The following is a 23,392-nucleotide window of genomic DNA, read 5'->3' on the forward strand; positions in this document are numbered from 1 at the left end:
ATTGCTTCTCACAATATGTTTCTTGCTCCATTCTGAAGAAATACAATGGATATTGCCCGACTGGCAGAATTCCAGTAGCTACATATGTGCTGGGCAGCCTTCTTCTGTCATCCAGCATACAGTTTTGCTTGTGGTCTGTGGGGAAATATTGCAATAAACTGATACAGTCTCATGGCTGAATTCCTATCATGCTACTCATTTTATTCAGGCAAAATGCCAACTTACTTGAGTGGGAATTATGCCTGAGTGGGAAATGAGTATAAGGACTTTAAGGTTTTGTGTTTGGAGAGTAGAACAAGGCATTAAGCCATAGAGATATACTTTGCTGTTCATTAAAGGAGGCTTTTTGATTTTTTATTTTTTTTTTTTTAGTGAAATTCCGGCACTATTCAAAAGGGAATGTAAGTAAATGACTAATTTTTTCATTGTTAATGATAATTTCTATGAATTACAATGGAAAGATCTCTCGGAGAATTACAAAAGAAAACCTGAATTGGAGAAAATCCCACTAATAATGTTGATATTGTCTTGAAAAAATTTCCTTTCCTTGAGCAATCCCAATTTTAAATTTATCCCTGTGAGGAAACCCATGTATCTAAGTTACACGCTGTTTAATTCTGTTTTATGCAAGCATAGTATGCTTTAGACTTTTTAATTTAAATATTTCAAAGAACCAATTTATGGCAGAGGTGTTACTTTCCTTCTTAAGTACATATTATGCATTTTTTATTACAATTTTGCTACAGCCAAATGTCTTAAAAGCCTGATTCACAAACCACTTCACTGCTCTTCAAGAATCAAAAACAAAGAGTATACACTCAGAACGTGACTTACCTTTTGAAATGTAGTATAGCCTTAGAAACTAGAGTAATTGAGACCTGGTTCTTTTTTTAGATTTTGGAGTATTTTGGCATTTGGTTTATTTGGTTTGATGATTATCATTTGATGTAGCGGTGGTTATTTTAAAATGCTGTCTCCATGACAGCCTAGTAAATGAACCTTTTGACTCATACACACTCTCTTTCTTTTAAAAATAAATCTTATTCAGAGGAAAAGCTTGCAAGTGAAAATATATAAAATTTCTTTTACTGTAGGAATATCCTGTGGCTTAACCCATGGTTACCGTTGAATAAAAGTGATTCTGACACTGCATATTTCCATGTGATTCAGGGAGAAAATTAATCCACTAAGTGATGGTCCCCAAAACTGACACACCTTAGGAAATAGAAATGTTTTTGAAGAAGAACTCCGAAGGTTCAGAGGAACATCCCAAGCTTGGCTGGTAACAGAGAGTGATTTGCTTTTCATGACTGAGCACTCATAGTTAGTTCTGGGAAAAGTTGGTCATACTGGATGGGACTGGCTCGAATCCTGATCTTCAGGTAATCAGCTCTGTTGTAGATTTGTTACCCAGCATGCCAGGCTGCGTGTTTCTAAATCTCTCTGGTCCAGTATCCTCTCTCTAACTGGCAGAAGCTGCATCAGTGGAGGTTATGGGGAACTCCAGGACAGCAGCGTAATCCAAAATTTGTTAGGCCCTGTGTAAACAGTAACATAAAATTTGTGTTTGGTGAACAGGAAACCTAAGCTGAACTTTGCCTTCAGGACATGCTAAATTAGCCATGTGCTCGTCTCCGCCAAGAAGTATAATCTGCTAATTGGCTCAGGTTAACTGAGTTATACTAACTTTATGTTTTGGACAAGGCCTTCCAGTTGGTTCATATCTGGTAGTATGATGAAGTATACTGATTGTTTTAATTGGATACTGAATATTTTCTCTGATGTTAAGTATATTTCTCTCCATATACATTTATAATTAACTTATTTTAATCCTGCCAAACTCCTGTTTTCAGAGGAGAGTGTTGGGATTTTTTTTTTCTGGCATGGAATTGCTGTTATCAGTTTAAAACTTGTTTTTTTTAGTTTAATTCCATTGAGCTTTGTTTTGCTTTTGTGTTATGGCAGAGAAATTTGAAACTGTAGAGTTATAATGGAAGGAAGAGGCTCCCCATTCTCCCATATATATGGCTGTGTAGTAGTTACTCCTTATGTCCAAGCCCAAATTATTTGAATATTTTTTACTAGAAGCAGTGGTCCATGTTCAAAGAAATTGTATTTTAGTTGGATTGTTTGAAAATCTTTACACTGTGTAATATAAATGGTGAACAGTTAATACTAATCAAGAATTATTAACTGAAATATCATCTCATTAGGCCTAAAAATGAATCAAAAATGTGTAAAAACAAAACTGTTTTACCCTCTCACATTATCACATTGCCCATTATTAATCAGACCAGGTGATGGCAGGTTTGTAATGAGTATCAATAAACATTACTATTTATAATGCAGCTGTAAGTAAAGACCTTAACCAAAACTACAGCCTTGTCATGCTAGACATTCATTAGGTATATAGGGTGAAGTCATTCTGTGCTTAGAGAGTTTACAGTCTTTATTGACCAGGCCAACAATCTCAGCTGGAAAAAGCTTAGAGATGTTAAGAGATATTCCCAAAGTCATGTACTGTGACGTTCGTAGCAGAGAGATGAACTTACAGAAAAAACCTGGTGTATGCTTTCACAATAATTTTGTGCCACAGCAGAGGCAAGGTTTTAACCACAAAGAATGATTATGAGCATGACTGTGGAGTTTTCTTATGATTAAGTATGCTGATAACGTCCATTAAGAACATGTGCAGGAAAGTGAAACAGACTTTTCTTATTTCAGTAGACTACTGACATGTAACTTTAGCTACCAGAAAAATTACATAATTAGCAGCAAGCAGTCTCTTGTCCATATGAAAAGGAACACAAAATTATAAAGAAAAATCTGAACTGCAGGTCAGTAGTGAACAACAGTGATTGAGGTGGCTCTGACAGAAATCATAAATAAGGAGAAAACTCAGAAACCATCTGGAGTTCCAAAATTGACACTCAACAGTGTGGTAGTCATAAATCACAAAACCTGTATCCATTTTAGGGTCTTGTCTGAAACTCTTAATTATTCAAATTCTGTGGATTAGTGTGTTCTGAATTTAAAATGTCTTTTCTCACTGATTGTAAAAGATTCTAGCAGAATTATGTTTCATCTGTATTTTGCATCTGGAGTGAAAGAATAGTGAGAAATGTAGAAGCAAAATAATTGTCTGGGAGGAAGCATTGGCAGAAAGGCAAATGAGGAAATGTAAAGTAGAAAGGAGAACAACCTTCTGAATCATTAAAATTATCAGATTATAGAATGGCCTTCAAAGGGGAAAAAAAAAGATGAGAAGAAAAATCCCGAAAGAAAATCTAATTTTGAAGAGAAAAATATTTATAGGTGATATATGGGGAAATTTGAAAACTGGGCAACTCGGCATTATCTTTTTAGTTAACATGATCTGTTCATCTCTTCTCTTAAAATGTATATTTAATTATCTTTGACGGTTGTTTACCTAACCTGCAAGGTAGTGCTTTGCCTAGTTTTTTTGCCATTTTTTTTTAGTCCTATACATAGAAATATTTTTAATATCTAACAAACCTTTTTTTCTGCAAATTAACAGGTTGCTTTTGTCCTCAGTGGGCACTAAGCAGTCTTGCTTGCCATCTCTATAATAATTTTTATGTACTGGGGAAGGCTTTTGTCATGCTCTGTCTTAATTTTTCTCAATTCTAAACATACTCAGTCCCTTCAGATTTTCTTTACAGCAGATGTTTTTTAAACTTCTTGCTAGTTTTGACGCTTGTGCAGATTTGGTCTCATCTTGGTTAAACAGAGTGCCCCAAATGGACACAGTTTATGCTGAGGACACTCCATTCCTAGCTGGGGAGAAAACTCTCTCTTACTATTGAGATACTCCTGTTGATAATTCCAGGATGACAGTGACGTTTCTTGCAGTACCAGCAATGGTTCATTTTCAGTCTGAGATCTACTATAATCCCCTAAACACGGCATGCAGTACTAGCATAGCCAATTATTGCTCATTGTAGATTTCTGCACGTTATTTTTTTTTATCCCTGTGTGAAGCATTTTGCACTCTTTCTGGTTTCAGGCCATTCTTCTAATTTACTGAGGTTGTTTTGAATTCTAAGCTCCTCCTTGCCGTTCCTCCCAGATTTTATAAATTTATTCTTTATTGTATCATCCAAGGTATAAATGAAAATTTTCAACATTGCTGGATTTGGAAAAAGCTCCTTAGGGACAGTATCCCAAGTATTGAATTAAGTCTTTCAGTCAGTAGTTGCCTTTTCTGCAGTAATTTTTTGGGGTCATATTTCCATTGGATTTTAGCCGCTAATTCCCCAAGTTTTCTGGATTCTTCTTTGGTGAATTCCATTCTGCTACTAATACTTTCTGGTTTTCCCTTGTTTTTCAAATTACAGTCTTTTCACAGTAACTTTGAAAGTACTTTGTACATTCAGATTTTCAATCAGACTGAACAGAATTAGATCTGAAATAGCTTTCTCCTTAGTTACCATCTCCATCTAAATCCAGAGTACTTGGTGCTGTGTTCCAAGGAAATTTTGGATAGCTTGTGTCCTACAGCACTGCTGATCCAATAAATTGTATCCTTATTGTCACGTGGTCCTGGGCTCTCTTTTTTACTAACTGTTCAAAAAAATGTCTTACCTACCTGTTTCTGATTTAGTGGACAGAATAATACTGGGCTACTCTGCTGTATTATGAAGTTGATTAATCAGTTTCCTGCTTTATCAGTCTATCAGCTCTCACCAAGCCTCAGTTATCATCGTAATCTCTCCCACTCCATGTCTAAATGATCAGTGCAGATGCCCACGTTGTATTCAAGAAGCCACTGAGAAGGTTACCAGAGCACTTTTTTACATGCCATCCTTCCCATATGAGGAAAAAATCTTACCTATTTTGTATGGCTGCATTTTCCATTTACTATTTTAAAAGTAAGGACAGGTGGGAAGAACCCTGGGGAAGAATCTTGAGAAGAATATCTATTTACTTCTGAAGGGCAAGTGCAGGCAAGCATCTCTCTGGTATGAAATAAGAACGAGGTTCCAGAAATACTAGATGGCGTGGCTTGAGATCTGCAAGGCACTGGACCATTTTCTCACTATTGAGGCACTGTCCTTCTTTAGGATGGTGTAGCTGACAGCCTCCACAATGAAGTCCTAAAAAGCATAATTATGGAAGTGATATTGGAATGAGCAAAGACGATGTAAGTTGAGCCCTGGTTTTGGGATGACATCAAAGACACATTTTCAAGTCATCGTAGTATCATATTAGATATATGGCATATATATCTACCTCCGTAGAGTCCAGCGGAGGGCTACAAGGATGGTGAGGGGACTGGAGCATCTCCCCTACGAGGAGAGGTTGAGGGAACTGGGCTTGTTCAGCCTGAAGAAGAGAAGGCTGCGAGGGGACCTTATAAATGCCTACAAATATCTGAAGGGTGGGTGTCAGGAGGATGGGGCCAAGCTCTTTTCAATGGTGCCCAGTGACAGGACAAGGGGCAATGGGCACAAACTGAGGCACAGGAAGTTCCGTCTGAACATGAGGAAGAACTTCTTCCCTCTGAGGGTGACGGAGCACTGGAACAGGCTGCCCAGGGAGGTTGTGGAGTCTCCTTCTCTGGAGATATTCAAGACCCGCCTGGACAAGATCCTGTGCAGCCTACTGTAGGTGACCCTGCTTCGGCAGGAGGGTTGAACTAGATGACCCACAGAGGTCCCTTCCAACCCCTACTATTCTGTGATTCTGTGATTCTGTGATATTGCAGTAGTAAGATGAAAAGAATATTGAAAAGATTGTACTGACTAAAATTGCTGAATCTGGGCTTCAACAAGATAAACGTCCCTCAAACTATTCCAACATTAGACATACAGGAGCAAGAAAAAAAAAAACACAACTCCAAATCCGAAACCACAACTTTACCACCAGAACTATCCAATCTATTTCTTTTCAAGGGTTTGCAAGCAAACAAGTATTATTTTTGTTCTTGAACAAATGCAAGTGAAGTGAATTAAAAACATGCTCTGAAGAAAAGTGGACTTGAAAAATTTATTTTCATTGCCCGTACAAAAAAAAGCAACCAAGCTAGGTAATTTTGTATTTTAACCTGACTGAATTTCTTTTACTTTACTATACATTGCTGTATGTTTTTAAAATTTTTTAATTAATGGTTACCTAATGTCAGGATTTAACCCGCCAGTCGGCAATTAGGACCACGCAGCTGCTTACTCGCTCCTCTCCCTCGCCAGTGGAATGTGGAGGAGAACAGACAAAAAGTAAAACTTGTGGGTGAGATAGAGATGGTTTAATAAGACAACAAAGGAAATATTAATACTACTAATAATGAATATGCAAAACAAGCTATACACAATACTTTTTTTCCTCACCACCCAATGACCAATTCACAGCCAGTCCTGGAGCAGCGATAGTAGAACTCGTGGATTTCACGGAACTCCTGGAAAGAAAGACTGAACTAATGGAGAATTTTGATCTCCTGAAAAAAGAGTGGAATAGTCAAAATTCACAGAAAAGAGGATATCCCTGCCCCCCAGCCAGCCCCCATTTATATACCGAACATGACGTCGATGGTATGGAATACTTCCATTGGGCAGCTTGGGCTAGCTGCCTGGCTGTGCTCCCTCCCAGCTCCTGCACACCTGCTCATTAGCTGAATATGGGAAACTGAAAAAAAGTCCTTGATTTCTTAGCAACAACTGAAGACAACAGTGTATTATCAACATTCTTCTCATACTAAATCCAAAATACAGCAGCTACTGGGATGAAAATTAACTTCATCCCAGCTGAAACAAGGACACGTAAGTAGTCCTGTAAATTTAATATTTTACCGTAACTGTTGTAACAGGGATCTTGCCCATTTGCTTAATATTAAGAAACTATTGCTTAAATGGCTCTATTATTAAAAATAAATGCCTATTTTCAGCAGTTTAGATATTGGTTGTCTTCATAGAACAAGTGCATATTCTTGCACCCATCACCATTGTTGTTTAGTAATAATGTTACTTTGAATCAAACTGGAAAAAAGAATTCCCTAAACTTCTTCCTATTAAAGAATAATGTTAATTGGTTAGTGTATACAGAAGAAGGTTATATGGCCCATTGACTTTATATAGATTGAAATGCTAAGCAGGGCTAAGTAGAAGCATCAGTAGGGAATAGAGGGTAAGCGCTCATCAGTTTTATGTTCTCTTTCCTATTTACTGGTTACCTCTTACAGTGTTTTACAACTAGATAAACAAAGTTCTCTTGGGTGCTTCATAAATAAAAATGTATTTTTGCTTTTCTTGGCTAGCCTGCCAGGTCAGTTGTGAGAGGAATAATGCCTACCAATAGGATGCCTAGGGGTGGACAAAGGAAAGGTATTTACTAAGAAGACTCAGCTGAGAGCACCCAGGCTAAGAAAAGGTGTCACCATTCAAGACCTTTTTCAAATCTGAGAGACACCCATTGCAATGGCAAAAGTATTGTAGACGTTTGTAATGGAGACGGGCTCTCAGGATCTTTGCTAAATGTGTCGGTTCCACCAGAGAAAAGTGATGCAAAAATTGAGAGTAAGATCAAGTGACAACAACTATCTCTTGCTTTAATGTAGATGAAGAGGTCTGATTTTGACCAAAGAGTACAAAATGAAAAATGGAGGTGGGGGCTGGGGTGTCACTGTGTAAGGAGGTAAGGAGTTACTGCAGTTAATGAGTTATTGATTGTGCACAGAGTAGCATACTGGAAAAAAAGGTTTTCTTTGCAGTTGGTATAGTTTGGAGTACACATATGTTGGGTTATCAGAACTCAGCTGGAGGATGGTAGTATTAGGACTCATGGTAACTCAGCCTCTGTGCTTTCACACAAGTTTCCACTACAGTTATTTCTTCTTTACTTGAGCATACAATCAGAATTAAGCTTTCTTATCTGTACTTCAAAGACACTAATGATAGTCTAGGGACTGATTCTTGTTCAGGCTTTCTCCCACCTTCAAAAGGATAATGAAGCTTTCAGCCAAATATAACTCATCCAGTATGGAGTGTGGTTATCTGAGCACAGGACTTTATATCCTACTAAATACAGTTTGCGACACTTTCTCAGGCCTCATAACATTGTGCTACTGAGACCTTTTATCCAATGTGTGGGGTCTGAGATTGAAATTTTTCCTAGCTAAAAAATCCATAGCTAAAAAGTAAATGTTGCAATTAAAGAATCTCAGCCTTTAGGAAATGCCTTTATATCATGCTTAAAAATGTGGCCTAGTCCTGGTCTCAGTGAAAGTCAACAGTGAAATTACAAAGGCAAATGAAAATGGATTCTAAAACTTTTTACCTTGTTAAAATAGAAAACCAGCCTTTGATATTCCTCTTGACATCAGAAAAAAAGCTTCTAATGTTGATTTGTGAGAGTTGGGGATGATGCAGCAATTCTAACTACCCTGGATTCATAGACAGATTTTCTCATTCTACCATCAGTCCCCCAAGAAGATGCGTTTCATTCAAGCCTAATAAGAGGAAACATTCTCACAAAGAACTGACATTGGAAGTTGTGAAGGACCTGACACATTATAACCATTTGCTGTCTCTAAAATGCAAGATACAACTGAGTTCAACCAATACTTGCCTTTTCCCTGCAATCACCAGAGAGCGCTTGTGTGGTATACACGCAGCTGGTACTAATGGCAGATTCCTTTCTCAGTGCTCTGCTGGGAATCCAGCATAGATGAATCCTCTGGAATTATGTGATTTGCTGCTACAGCATTTTCCTTGCATCTAAGGAAACATTTCCTGAACGTATGAGCACAGATTGAGGGGTGCTGAAAGTTAAAAGAAGTCATGATCAAAGAGGAAGCGCTGGCAAATGGAAGTAACTTTCCTAAAATTAGTCTTTTTATTTTAATCTCTATTTCTTTTTTTTCTTCTTCTGTTTCTCTCCCTGCAGAAAGTCTTCCATCCTTCTTGGAATTCTCCAGAGCCAAGTTCAGAAATCAGTCACTGCCTCCGCTAACCTTTCTGGAATATTTTTCCTCTATTCTTAACTTAAGAGGCTGGTGTTGTGTTTCTGGGCCTTAACTCCCACTGGAGTATTAAGATGTACAAAGATAAAGTATCAAGACAAGAGGTAATTGATGTTCTTAATAAACTTCTACTCTCCTTACTATTAGTGAGAAATGATTTTATTATTATTATTATTATACTGTATGTCAAATATATAACATGTCATACCTTGGTGTATAATTGTTGTTTAATTGGTGTTTTATTCCTTCCATTGAAAATGATGTCAGGAATAAAATGTCAATATTCCTCTTGTAATTGACAGCTCATTCCTGTCATGTATTAAGGAGGATTAAAACATCAATTTAATGATGATAGTGTGACATTTTAGATATTTGACCCAAGCTTCAAATGACAGAACAACTCGTAGGTGGAGGAACTCTATTCCTCTTATAGAAATGATGTTAATTAGTTGTAATATTTATATGAGGAGTAAAAGAGAGAACATGAATTTGCCCTGTCAAAATGTTTGCTATTTAATATCAGTGTTGGCAATTGATTATTAAAAAAGCAGAGAAGCAGAAAAGTTTGCAATAGCAGGAATATATAGATGATCTGTGTAGCAGTTGGTACCTGGAAATTCTTGGGTTTTGTCCACCAGTCCTCTGTTTCTTGAATCCTCTGTTCTTCCAGGTGACAAAGCTCACAGCTTTTAACCCCTGGTTTCGTCTTAGATGGAGGAGGTGATGTTAGACAAGATAAAATACTCTGTGTCCTCTCATGTCTGCACTAGGGATTTCACTATCTGCTTCCACAGAAAGCGCTCGTGGAGGTGGAGTGAACCACCATTTGAGTAGCTGAACCTTCCTGTCCAGGAAGCTGAACATCTGTACATCGTTATCTGTATCAGTTTATCTTTCCAAATATTTGTCTAGGATTTTTTGGCTTTGAAATGGCTGAAAATAACCAGTGGGGCATTTTCTGATTAGTTTTGGCACTTGACCAGTGTCAAGGTAGGTATAGATGAAGCATGGATGACAGAGCTAAGGTAGTAGTAGGCTTCTCATAGAAGGTAGAGTAGATCCACGCTGGACTCTTTTGATGTCCAGCTGTCTGAGAATCAGCCAAAATATAGCTCTACTCTCCAAGCAAAGTTCAGAAGTGGTGGAAAGCTGGAGCTGATATACAGATTTCCATTTTCTGTATTTGGAAAACCTGGTAAAACGTTAAAAGACTGAAATTTCTGCCCTGTGTTGTAATGGCTTCTCAGTTCTTTTTTGTCACTTAACCTACTTGAATTCCAAAGATTTTGCAAGTGCTTGCTAGTGATATTCGGGTGTCCCTCATACAGTTAATATTTTGTCTGCCTCTGTATGTGAACTCTTCCTCACTGCCCAGATCTTATATTCTCCTCCTTTACTATATCTTCTACCGAGGTTTCATAATCACTGTCGTGCCTTTTCCCAGATGGCGTCCTCTGCATGGTACGTTGTTACTAGATTCATCCTTACACATTAAAACTTCTCTTAAAGACATGGGGCTTTGTGCCGCATACACTGAAGCCAAATGACCTAGGTATCAATTGCCTATTGTTCCATCTCTTCAGCTTCTGTAGTGACCTGCTTTTGAATGAGGAACAGCCTGGAAAAAGGAGCACTGCTGACAGGGTATTAGAAAAGTAACTGTCCTCTTGCAGTACTGCTATAAATCAGCAGTCAATAAGTAATGATAACGGAAAGAAGAATTATCTGTTAGATGCCTGATCTATCAAGTGTGTAGTGAAGTAAACTGTCCTTGCTCATGCTTACAGCTCTACAGATTTAAACATGAAAGAGTAGCTGTGTACAAGCCCTTTTCCCTTAACATGTGAGATGCCAACAGCCTGATCTCGAGCTCACTGGAAACATTAGGAGTCTTTGTGTTGACAAAAATTCATTCTGCTTTAAACATGAATAAACAATACATCAGAAGCTCTCAAAATTCCTACTTGGTAATTGTTATTGATACAACCAATCTGATTCCCTATCAGAACCTGAGAAGTAAACAAATGCAAACCAGAGGCGTGTATTTTTTGGAATCTGCCTCACGTGTTCCAGTTACTTGTAACTTGAATCCTTAGTTGCAGGACAGCACTCTGCTGAATAATGTGTATTTCAAGAACCTGTTACAAAGAGTTTACTGTCACTGAAGCCATTTTTCTGTTACCTAAAATCTAGGTTTTAAAGGTTTTGAGGTTCAAATAAGTGAGAACAAAAGTCTCGTGGCTGCATACAATCACCATATGTAGGTGATCAGACTAGCTTGTTACAGAGATCCTCCTAAGCTCATACTCTAAAGAACCATTCTCTGCTGTATTGCGAATGACACTTTTGTAAAACAGTTGTAATTTTTCCCCTCATAGATCTTACATTCTGAAGAAAGCTTGTCAAAACATAATTGTAATTATGTAGCACAATATTTTGCAGATTTAAAGATGTTTTAAAACTTACTATATTTCTGAGGCTTCCAGATTTGAAACTACAGAAATGTGTAACTATGTTGCTTTTGTCTTTTCAGTTCTCAAGGCAATTGTTTAACCTGTTTAGTTTCATACCAACGTTTATCCTCTGATTCTCCTCATAGTACTGCTTCTAAATGAACTCTCGTATTTTAGTAAAGTGTTGTCAGTACCGATATATCCATGTGAACTCTATCAATAATGCAAAGACTAAATCATTCCAGAGTTTAAGAATTACTACAGTTACATATCTCACCTTTTCTGTTTGTATACTGAAAAACAACGAGTAGATAATAGGAAGCAAAAATAATAAAGGCATATCTATAGTCTAAACAAAACAGTGTATTTTTAATTGAAATAATATTCAGTAGAACTGAACATCAAAACATTTAACTTTTTCAAAGTTTTCAGCATTAAAGAATTAAGATGAAACACAATTAGGAAACAGAAAACTGCAACATTGTAGAGGATGGTCACTTTTTGTATGTCATGTGGCTTTAAAAACAAGTCAGATAAATGATGATGCCATTAAAACTGAACTAATTAAAGAAAGCTTCTTTTAAGAACTCATTAACTGCAACCTCATTTGCATAATGATGCATATTAATTAAGTTTTAATGAATCTGAATTTGCACCAAGCCTATTCATGTTGGCTTTGAAACAAATTGAACAAATTAGTTAAAAGCTTTTTGGAATCTACTTTTCACACCAAACAGGATATGAATGCAATCATCTCCACAAAAAAGAAATATTTTTCTTTTAATTTAATTCAAAGGTATGCAGACCCATCTATTAATTATTTTTAAATGCAATAATTTCCACCTTTTCTTTGCAAAATCAACAGTATTACTCATTCTTGAGTGGCCTATATTATAAATGTATGTTGTGGGATAAAATCATTGCAGCCAATTCATTGAGAATAAGGTGGAAACATTTGACTTCAGGGTGCATTTAGTTTACTTAACACAGGGGTTTCAATTTTGTTGGTAACCTTTAGGCATTTTGGCTGTCTGCAGAACAACCGCTACAACGGTATTTTTTATGTTGCTATCAATTTTTCAAGATATATGTAAAATGCTATTTACTCTTATAATACCCATTACCTAATGTAAGATTTCACAGCATCATAAGTCTCATAAGTATTATAGGGGGAAAAATGATTTTTAAGCTTTTAAAAGCTGCATGTTCTTCTTTGGTGGTGTTGGATCTTAATTTTTTTTTCCATACACACAGGCATACACACACGAGAAGCAGAATCCAATTTTAACAAGTTTGCTTTCAGCTCATAATAAAAACAAGAATTACAGCAGAAACACTATTGATTTCCTTATACTCCATTGTGTCTTCATCAAGAATGAAGAGATTTATGTAATTACTGCTCTATCTTTTGTTGTTCGAAAGCACTTTTTTGTAAGTCAGCAGATACAAAGGCTGGAATGCTTTTATTGTTGAGATTAAAAGATCATTTTTTTTCCTTCCGTTAGACTGTTTTTCTGTGATAGGTTCTGTAGGGAGGTTGACAATTAGGAAGATACTATACAATGAAACCCCACAATTTTTTCATCATTTTTCCAGCATTTTATCTTGTCACCTTCTTAAAAAAACAACCAAAATACATAAATGCTCCACACACCCCCCCCCCCAAATCAACCCTCTCTCTTTAATCTCTTTTGTTTCATTGTCCATGGTGGCATCCACTGACACTAAGCTGATACCAGTGTGGATTTCCTGCAGCAGAGTACTATGAATCCTTTTATACTTACTGGTACAAAGTACTAAGATGTCATATTATCACCTGCTAACGATTTTACTTTTTGGTTTTCCTTCCCCTGCCATTAGCAATTTATCTTTCCCGTTCATTAATAAAGTTAAACTTGAACATTTAATATCTGACAGGTTTGAGGACTAGAATTGTGTTTTCAGCAATGCAAATCTCTCCTGAGTATCCATTTCCCTAGTGGAAACTAGCTGTACTGTAAAAGGCAATGAACCTACTGCCAGCATTTTAAGGAACTGCATTACTGGGTCACAGAGGCAAACAAGTGACTGGCTATGGTGAGGTTGTTTTCCTTCACAGTTAATGAAGTAACTGTATGGAAAAGTTTGGAGTGGAAAAAAAAATGAGTTAGATTGTGGTTGTGAAAATGGAGAGGTACATCTTGATTTTCTTCAGGTTTATTATCAGAATTCCTTCAATATGACCCCCTCTTTATCCATAGATTTCAATTTGAGAAACACATTGTCTTGAGTATCATTGTTCAAGCTAAGAATGTCATCAAGGCTAAGGGAAATGTAGACTTCTCTCTGATTTTGAGGGCAATGGGTATACTTTACAGTCACTTTAAAAGAGGACATTTTCCTATTTTTAACCTTTTTTTACTCTTGTACTTTTATAGCGTATTGTAACTTGAAAACAAAATGAAGGTATTAAATATTTTAAGTACCATCTGATTTCCAAATAGGAATAAATTTTTATGAGATCACAACCTGGAATAAAGAAAAAGAATTGCTGTAAGTTATAGAGTCATCATTCTTTTCAATTTTAGGATCCTGGATTAACCAGTGAACATTAACACCATTATAATAACCTATAATTAAAAAAATAATAAAAGCATTTGGGACCTTCCATTACGGTCTCTATTTAAGTAGACAGATATCATTACAGATAATAGTTCTATATGTGCCAGATATGTAGTCACCCCAACCTATAGGCTGTTACTGTAACCTGTCATGTAACCCATCGCTTTGAATGTTGTACTTGAATATTCATGGTTTTAGGCTTGAAGATATGAAGCTTCTTGGAGATATAAAGCACAATTTGATAGGGGTGTTTGGTTTTGTTCAAAATTACTTTTAATCTTATTTATCTGATTGCAGGAATTGCAGGAGGCTTTTCCTTTGGGAAGTGGTGGTGTTTTGTTGTTTTTTTTTTTAATACAAATTTACTATGTAGAGCTGGTTTCTTTTGGGGGAATTTTGACAGAAAGTGTCTTCCTTGGGGGAGGTCAAGAGTCATTGGTATTAAACTAGACAAGCTGGTAGTGCAGTGTTAATGGAAATGGAAAGCAGATGTTTGGTAATTAGGGAAGATGTGAATGACAAGGCTTGAGAGGTACGGTACATGCGCTAGCTGGCACAAAGCAGCTGTTGTTACCGATTTCACTGTCAGAAATGTACACAAGTCAGACCATCCCCTGCGAGTTTGCCATAGTAGTGACAATTAGAAAAAATTGTATTTGATTAAAATAAGTAATATATCATACAAAGTAATTTTTGTAACATTTAGAAATGGCCTGGGTTAAATCCCATGAAAATAAACTACATGTAAGCGAAGCTTGCTGAATCGACAGTCTTTAAAAGTAGTGAAAGTCAAGATGGGTATTGACAATTGATTCTAAGGCTTTCTAGCCTGACAGAGAGAAAAGAAAATTATATGAGCTTCTGCAGTAGGGTAGAAAAGAATATATCTGATATTTGAGAATTAAGAAATAAATTCATTTTTCTAACATTTCTATTTTTAGCAGAGAATATTCTTATTTTAATTTACTGATGCTAATATGTTTATTTAATAGAATTTTCATTCCTCATTCATTCATTTTCTATTAACAGAACTTCCGTTCATCTTCTTGTGAATTATTTACTATGAATTGTATGGAACAAATTTTTTATTGTTATACTCTCAGAAAACTATTCAGTTGAGATGGACTAGCAAAAACTGTGATAATATATTTGTTATGGCTGATCCTAGGTACGTGTTACCCATTAATTTAAATGAGAATTATACCTCCAGTTTACGTTAGATAACTTCAAAAACTTCTGTGGTAGGTGCTGTGCAAATACAAAAAATCACAGTCTCCGCCTGTTTTTGCTTGTCTTTTACACTGTTTGAGAGCATGAAAAATAAAACCTAAGTAAGTGTATACTCTTTAGTATGATTGTTTCAGTAGTGCCTGTAAATGCACAAACATGAGTTGGAAACACATTCTATTTGTATGGGGTTCAATATGTTTCTGCCTGGGTGGAAGGGCTGTCACCTCAGTCAGCAAAAAAGACTGGGCTCATTTCTGGTTTAATACGGTTTCCATTCTTCCTCCATTTGAAGTCGGTGGTGTTGCAAGTGGTATTAAAGGATTAAAAAGGTTCCAGCCTTTCAGCTGTTAAGCTATGCTCCATTCGGCCCGTCTGTATTGGCCGCCTTAAATAGAGGAAGATTCTTTCTTACCCATTGGTGTTGGGAGCAAACGTTGAAACTTTTCCTCTTGGCAGTGTTTTCCCTTTATCACTAAAACAAGCTATAATTTTTAAAGTTAAATTCTGGTGATATTCATTTCCAGTGTCCACATACACGCAAGATACTGGTTTCTAAAACACTTTGGGGAACACTGGATGTGAAAGATGGTGCAATAAAATGTACATCTATTTATGAATAAATGTTATCTGAAGTGTTCCTTTGATAACTTCCTTTGTGTTAAGGAAATGTAATGGGCCAAAAATATTAGGAATTATTTCTTGGTGCATTGTTTTTAACTTGGTACTTGCAAAAGGGATATCAGAATTAGATCTTTTTCTATACTTGCAATTAAATTCAATTATATCTGAGTATGTGTCTTAATTCATCTATCCATTTGTGAATGAATATTTCTTCCCATCCGTAGTAAAGGCTATTAAAAGTATTAGCATTCATAAATGTGATTTTAGAGCACTTTTTTTTATTTGCTTGAGAAAATAATTCCCTTTCCCTGACACATACATACATGCACCCACATGCACACATGCTTTCTATGTAGTAATTTTGCCATTTTATTTCAGAGGTCTCCTGGGAAATAACAAAAAAAAAAAAGTAAGTTCAATATAAAGAAACTATCTATTTTCTCTGAGGAAACGTTCACTTCTGAAGTTTGTTATAGCACAAAAGTTTAAGTGACATTAAAATACGTTCCCTGAGTGGAAAATAATCACTTTTCTTTGGACATGTCAAAAAGCATGATATATTTGCAATTGTAGACATTCAAATTCTGATAGAAATTGCAACCTCTACTTTTAAATTACTTAATTCCTTATTTTAGTTTTTCACCACCTTCTGCTATATAATTTTATATCATCATGTAGGGGTAAATTCTGCCTTTAGATGTGCCCCTGGAGCTTCCATTAACTTGAATGGTGTTCTGTATCCTAAATCAAAGTCAAATTTTGGCCAATACTGTGTAACCTTTTTCCTCTTATATGTTCACCAAAATGCAATGTTAATTAAAAAAAAGGAAAAAACTAAAAAAGTGATTGCAATACAGCTGGGTGAAGAACACATAGTTTTAGGCTTGAGGTCATAAGTAAAAGATCAAATGTTTGGTGACTACTTTATGACAGTTCCTTGCTCAGTCAATGGCGATTTTTGAAAGCCTTTGCTGTTGGACTTTATATGACTGCCTTTAATGTGGCTGTGATTTGTTAAGCCAATTGAACAATACAATCATAGAGATTATATCTAGAGGGGATGTTAGATCACATAATCTTCAGTGTGTCCTATAATCCCTTTTTAAATATATCTACAGATGGTGTTTTAACACCTTGTCTTAGTGGTGGTTTAACTGTTGGATTGTTCTTACTGCTGACTGAGCTTATTTCCTTTTAATTTTGAGCTGTTTACTTAAAGAATTATTGGTCAATTTGAAATTAATCTTAAATAAGACAGAAATTAAAGGCAGAACATGGCAAATTGGAGCCAAATCCTCCCTCTCTAGTCATGAGAGCAGAAAGGCTGAGATCAGATCTTCATGTAGTATGAGTTGCAGTAGTTGCACTGCATGTGATGATGTGTGGTGACAGAACTGGAGAAACTGCTTCCATGAAAGCAGCAGCTTCTGAAATCTGGGTTCACAAAGACAGAGCTCGGAGACCCTGCCTGTGTTCATGTCTGCTGCAGGACAAAAGACAGGGATTAGACAAGAGAGGGTCTGGAAGGTGGGTCCGTGATTATGCTTGTCCTGCCTAAAGTGCTATGGATGCTGCTTACGGGTGCTACTTTAGCCAGGAGCTTGTAGTGTCAGCTGGCCTCATCCTCTGTAGCTTGGGTTAGGAAGAAGGCAACTCAGTTCTTTAATTCCCTAAGAAAATTCTCTGTGATCAAGGCTAATTACCGTTGTGAAGATGCATGGGGTGTTTTCTTTTTGTATCAGTGTATAAAGTAGCTTTTGGTTATTTAGACTATTATGGTTACTGTGAAAAAGGGCCATAACACAAGAGTTAAAACTAGTATTTCATCACTGACATTGGTAGTTCTTAATAATCTCTCAAAGAAGTGTTCAGACTGATCATTTAGCTTCTGTATATGACATTATTTAATTTCAACTGTTTAATACAAAAACAATTGGAACTTACTCATAAATGCAGTTCACATCATTTCTAGAGGAGGGGTAAAACCAGGGGAATTGACAACCTCTTTGTTTGGTTCAGTATTACCGTTCTGTAACTAAATGTTCAGTTGGGGCAAAATGAGTGTGGAAGTCCCTGGCTGAAGATCCTTTCCTTTACTTCTTACCTTTATGTAATAAGGGCCAGGCCAGGCTCTGGGTTTACCTGTGAATGTTGAAGACATGGATTAGGATGCTAGTGCTGTGGTTTGGAGAAAAGCAAGTGATGAAAAGGATTCACAGTGAGACAGGTGCTGGGACTCCCTCCATCACACATTGAATAGGTCGATGAAAAATCCTGAGATTAATTATGGGCTGTATTGTTTGAGGGGTTTGGGTGGGAAGGGGTAAGAGAAGAGGGTTAAGCGGAGTGTATGGTGTGAGAAGTGCCTTTTGAGAACTGGATTCTCTGTCCCTGCTTGTATTTGGTATGTTAGAAAAAGGACAAAATGAATATACTGAATTTGAATACAGTCACTCTGGTGAAGTATAATAAGTGAGAGATTACTTTCAGTATATTACCTGCATAGCAATGTTCTTTTTAATTGTTGCTTGGAATTTGTTCTACCTACTTTTAACGGTATGTTGATTCAGCTTTTATTGGAACCAAATGTACATACATTTCTTGTATTTTGGCATAGCATTTTTCTACCCAGTGGGAACCAGAAAAAAAAATCTAATGTATTTAAAATGTGATGTGTAGAAAGGAAAACATAAAGAAATGATTCTGAGTTGGCTCCTATTGCCTTATAAATACAGTATAGTTACTTGAATTCCAGAAGAATTAAACTCAGATCTTTTAAAATACATGCAAATTCTTGCAGAATATATATGAAAAAGTCACTATAACTGTAGAGGCACTTCTGCTCCCTTGATAAATGGGACTTCTAGACCACACTTTATTGAGTCTCTGATTTTTAATAATTTGAATCCTGCAAGATTTAATTCTGCATAATTCTGGCTGAAATCAGCTTTTGATTGAGTTGTAATGGCTGTGTTATTGTAAATATCTCTGCATGCTAATGTTGTGCTGGAATTCAATAATATTTAGATGAAATTTCTAGCCCCAAGCAGTGTGGAAGCTGGATTTACAAAGCCTGAAAGTTTGTGTCAAAAAGTCATTTATTTTTGGGAACCCATAACATGCAGTGTAACAAATGGTCATCCCAAGGTCCAATTTAAATATATACAGTAGAATAGAAGACAGTTGATGGTGTATTTTTTACACCCTTGAGCTGCTGGACTGAATAGTATTGATTTAACGGGGTTTTGTAGCCCTAAGTGATTTTGTACTGTAATCATCCACAGTGAGGATAGAGTTGGTGACACCAGATGAGCAGGAATAAATCATGCTATCAGAATAGGCAGCCCATAACATACTGTGCTGTATTCTGATGCTATAGCAAAAATAATCTGTCTCCAAAAAAACTTATTCCACATGTGGCTTTTCAGTCACATTTTTTGCTTCTCAGACTGGAAAACACTGCATACATGCAGGGTAAAGTTTTGTAGTCCTTCTCTAGTTTGTATTAATATGTTTCCTTTCTGTGTAATGATGGAAAGGCTTAGCATTTGGTGGGGGAGGAAATGTAGAAATTAGATTAAAAGAACAAGGTTAAAAAAAAATCCAAACCAAAGTTACTGAACAGTTTTTGAAATATTTGTAAGGGAGACAAGAAAGATGTCTGGAGTTGAAAAAAGAAAACAGAGTGGAGATATAACATGAAGTTCAAGAAAATCAGGATATTTCGCTCTTACCTGTGTGTACACACAGATTAATTAACACACATACCTGCCTTTGAGCTTGGTGTTCCGTTATGAACCATGGGGCTTCAGAGGGGCCCGGTTCCCTGACTGAAAGACAATGATCTGTGTCTCTCTCTGTAAAATGAGCATGAGAAATAATGATTTTCTACCATAGCCCTAAGTTTTGAGAGTAATAAATGTGATGTATGCTGTGTATATATGAACATTGTGAAATGTCACCATTAGTACAAGTAGCGAGTTTACTTAGACTTACAAAGAATAACAACAATTACTTATGTAGGAGCAAAGTACCTTTACCAGATGACATCCTGGTCTGCTGACATCAGTGACAAAGCTCACGCTGATTTTCCTAGAGTCAGACTTTTCTCCCCTATGTTCCTCTTCTTAGTATTCTTTAAGGAATAAAATATTCCAGTTTAAATGATTGTGTATCTTAGATTGTGTATCTTAGATTTTTTTACAAAAAATTAGAGATATCCTGACACGTTTTTGTTCAGTGCTATAGTTCATCATTTCAATTAGGACCATATTTTTTTTGTCATCAGTCCTTTTAGAATATATATTGAGTATGTCTCAGTACATTCTTATCTAAGAAGGATTTTGCAGTTTTAACACCTCTCAGCTGTGTTGGTTAGTTCAGATTTTAGGCTCCTCAGTCAAACACAATGCATACATATGTGTCACTACTTGGCTCGTTACCCAGCAGAGCAGTTCACATCTACTATAAAAAAAAAAAAAAAAAAAAAAAAAAGTAATTCTCTAAACATATCTTCAGGTTCAGATATACAACCTGATTTGGCAGCAATATTCATACCGTGAAAGGTGGGCAAATTCTGGACATTTGAGGACATGCCTACCCTGAAATCCTTGCTCTGACATACCCACATATCTTGAAGTTAGCTGCTTTGGCTACTGCTAGCTGTATAGCTGCAGCAGTATGCAACTTGGCATGGTCTCTTAAAAAATCTGCCTTGCAGATCTCCACGCTATTAGCAGCATTGAGGCTTGGCTGAGTAAAGTAGATCTGTATGAAAGACTGTCAGAACAAGGACTGCAGTCCAGATCTACCCTTCAAATAACAGCTAGCTTCAGTCCAGGCTTCTTTACTGGATGAAAGGCATCTTCCATGTACAGCTAGTGACAAGGCAAGCCCTTATAAACTATTGAGTCAGTTGATAGTGTTGCCCTAACATTTTGAATGATAAACAGAAGAAGAGATGAAATGCAAATGTATCTTCCTTGTAATGTGTAAAAATATCTCAAATTAAAACTCCAATTAATACTGCAAGGCATGCCTCTCATATCATTAAAAAAATGGAATTATTTACCTCTGCATCTAAATACAGGAACAGCGATTAGGAGACAGGGTCTGCTTCTGCAGTGGGTGTCAATGGCACAGAAGAAAAGTCACTTTTATTTATGTCATGGTCCTTGCACAGAAAAAAAGAAATGGTGCTCAGAACTTCTGTAGAAAATGCTTATTTAGAAAGATTATTCTCCTTTCACTGTTTTCCATCCCCCCTTCTCGCCTTAAAACCTGAGGTGAAATGAAATTTAATCGTCAGCTTTGGTTGTTGGTTGGGGGTTTTCTGAGCCAGTATCTAATTTCCTTCTTTTTGTCTGAAAGGAAAAGGTGAGACTCTTTGCAAGACTTCTCCTATTTCTCTTATTCCCTGTATCTGTTAGTCAGCCGTTGCCGATTATTTTTGGTGTATCAAGCTACAGTATATTAAAAGTGCTCTCCTCTCAAATGAAATGTCTTACAATTTAAATCTCTCACTAGGAGTGTCAGCATTGCCATGGGACATCTCCATTCTCCCAAAGCAAACAAAATTGACACAGTTGATTTGGTGTATAACTGTCTGCAGCTTTATTAAATATGCATTAAAGTGCAACAGTCATAAATGACGTGCACTCAGCCCACTCTGAACATAATGTGTACAGCTAAATAACTTTCTGACTGTACAACCTAAGCAATAAGGCCAGCCTAAAGACTGACTGGAAGCTGAAATTCAGTTCCCTAAAGTAGCTGCTATTGGAGTATCATTTTATCATGCTGTTAAGCACCTCGGCTCTCTTGTGTGGTGTATATATGAGTAGAGGAGGGAGGGGAAGGGGAAAGTGAGATTTCTGTATTACTTTTACTTTAAATTATCCATTTCATTTACTTGTATGTGCATTCCTTGACATGGAAGGATGGGCAGTTTAGTTCTCGGATCTTTCTGTTTGGCCTAGAGAAAGAAAATTCTCTCAAATAAGGAAATATTTGTTACAGATTGTAATAATACTAATTTATAGCTTGTATTTGTATGGCAATTTTATCAGAAGATGTTAATATCTTTCAAAAGCTGGATATGTATAGGGATCACCCCTTCCCTTTAAAAATGCCCCATTTTCTGTGCTATAACACAATATAAATTGTATGCACTTCTGCACCAGAGTGGATTCTATGAAAGAGTGAATTCTCAGGATGAAACAAAAGGGATGCCTTTTTTGAAAAGACAGAGTGTAATTACTTGTGTTCCTGAATACATGCCTATTAGACAGTTAAGTGTCAGTCTTTTTGATGACTGCATGTACCCTAGTCCTTTTCCAAATTTCATCTGAAAGCTGGCTTTAGTGGTCTTCGTGCCTACCAATATAATAATTTTGCAGAGGATACAGATTGTACGGATAACGTTAACCACCATGCTTTGTAGTACTTGGCTTTTTCTGAACTTCTTTTTTGTGATAACTGGCCAATGTCAGCCCAGCTTACTTTCTGTTAGCGCACAATATAATATAAACATCAGTTGACCATGTTGCAGTCTTCCCATTATCACTCGATTTTTTTGGTGGTTTGTTGTTATGGTTTTGGTTCTGGTTTGGCGTTTGTTGGTTGAGTTTTTTTGTGGGTTTTGTTTTGTTTAAAATCTCTCTGCTCAATACAGTGTTTTTATTTGCCTCTTTCTGCTTATTCTGACTAAAGTCCCCTCAACTGTCCTTAGGATCAATGCCATTTTTTTTAGTAAAAATCCTTTGTAAAAAAAGCTGGAACATTTATGAGAAATTACTCTGTATTATGAAAAGCAAGATAGCAAGCTACTAACTTTTTGACAATATCTGTAATTTGTGTTTATTTTATTTCCTGTTGATTTATTGCCATAAGTCTCTTGGCTCTCTCCCAAGCATCGCCTGGCAACAGAGTCAACCAAATTAATTTTGTACAAGTCTGTCTTCATCATCTTGCTAATGATCTCTTGTGTGCTGCTTTGTACTTGGTTTATTTTCCCTTGCTTGATAAACGTGAAAGGAAAATCTTGGGGTGCACACTGTAGCTGAGACCTTGCTTCTGCCTTTTGAGAGCACCTTTAATCCCCTTGATCTGTCATGTCGGAAGGGGTCTTTCTTGAACAATTTTTACTACCCTCTATAGATTAGTTCCTCACTATTCTATTTCTGTTTCATAGCTGATCCTTGTTTAACATTCACCATTTCCTGCTATATGTTGCAAAATATAGAGTAATTTGTTTCTTGCGGCTATTACTAGCTGAATTTAAACAAGTATTGTGTTCTGAAGTGTGAGTTGATCCTGCAGCTTTAACTATATTTCCTCAATAGTTACTTAAAAGAAGTGGTCCCCATTCAGACAGTAAGTGAGAAGTTTTTACCTGCTGTCTGGTTGTTCTGACCACTTCTAAAACAAAGGAAACAGACATATGTCAGTATAAATTTCATGTCGTACGGGAAATATATATAGGCTAGAGGTTGTTTTGAGCTCAGGTTGGTTG

General features: G+C 36.5%; 1 long non-coding RNA gene across 2 annotated transcripts in view; it reads left to right on the forward strand.

The window, feature by feature from the left end:
* Positions 1 to 23,392, forward strand: part of LOC142361975 (uncharacterized) — a 179,605-nt gene that overhangs the window by 27,082 nt on the left and 129,131 nt on the right. For both annotated transcript variants that reach the window (XR_012764569.1, XR_012764570.1), the window contains exon 4: positions 8,899 to 9,078. This is a non-coding gene — a long non-coding RNA (uncharacterized LOC142361975). The remainder of the gene's footprint in view (positions 1 to 8,898; positions 9,079 to 23,392) is intronic.

Source organism: Opisthocomus hoazin, chromosome 7, assembly GCF_030867145.1.
Source record: "Opisthocomus hoazin isolate bOpiHoa1 chromosome 7, bOpiHoa1.hap1, whole genome shotgun sequence".
Taxonomy (NCBI): Eukaryota; Metazoa; Chordata; class Aves; order Opisthocomiformes; family Opisthocomidae; genus Opisthocomus; species Opisthocomus hoazin.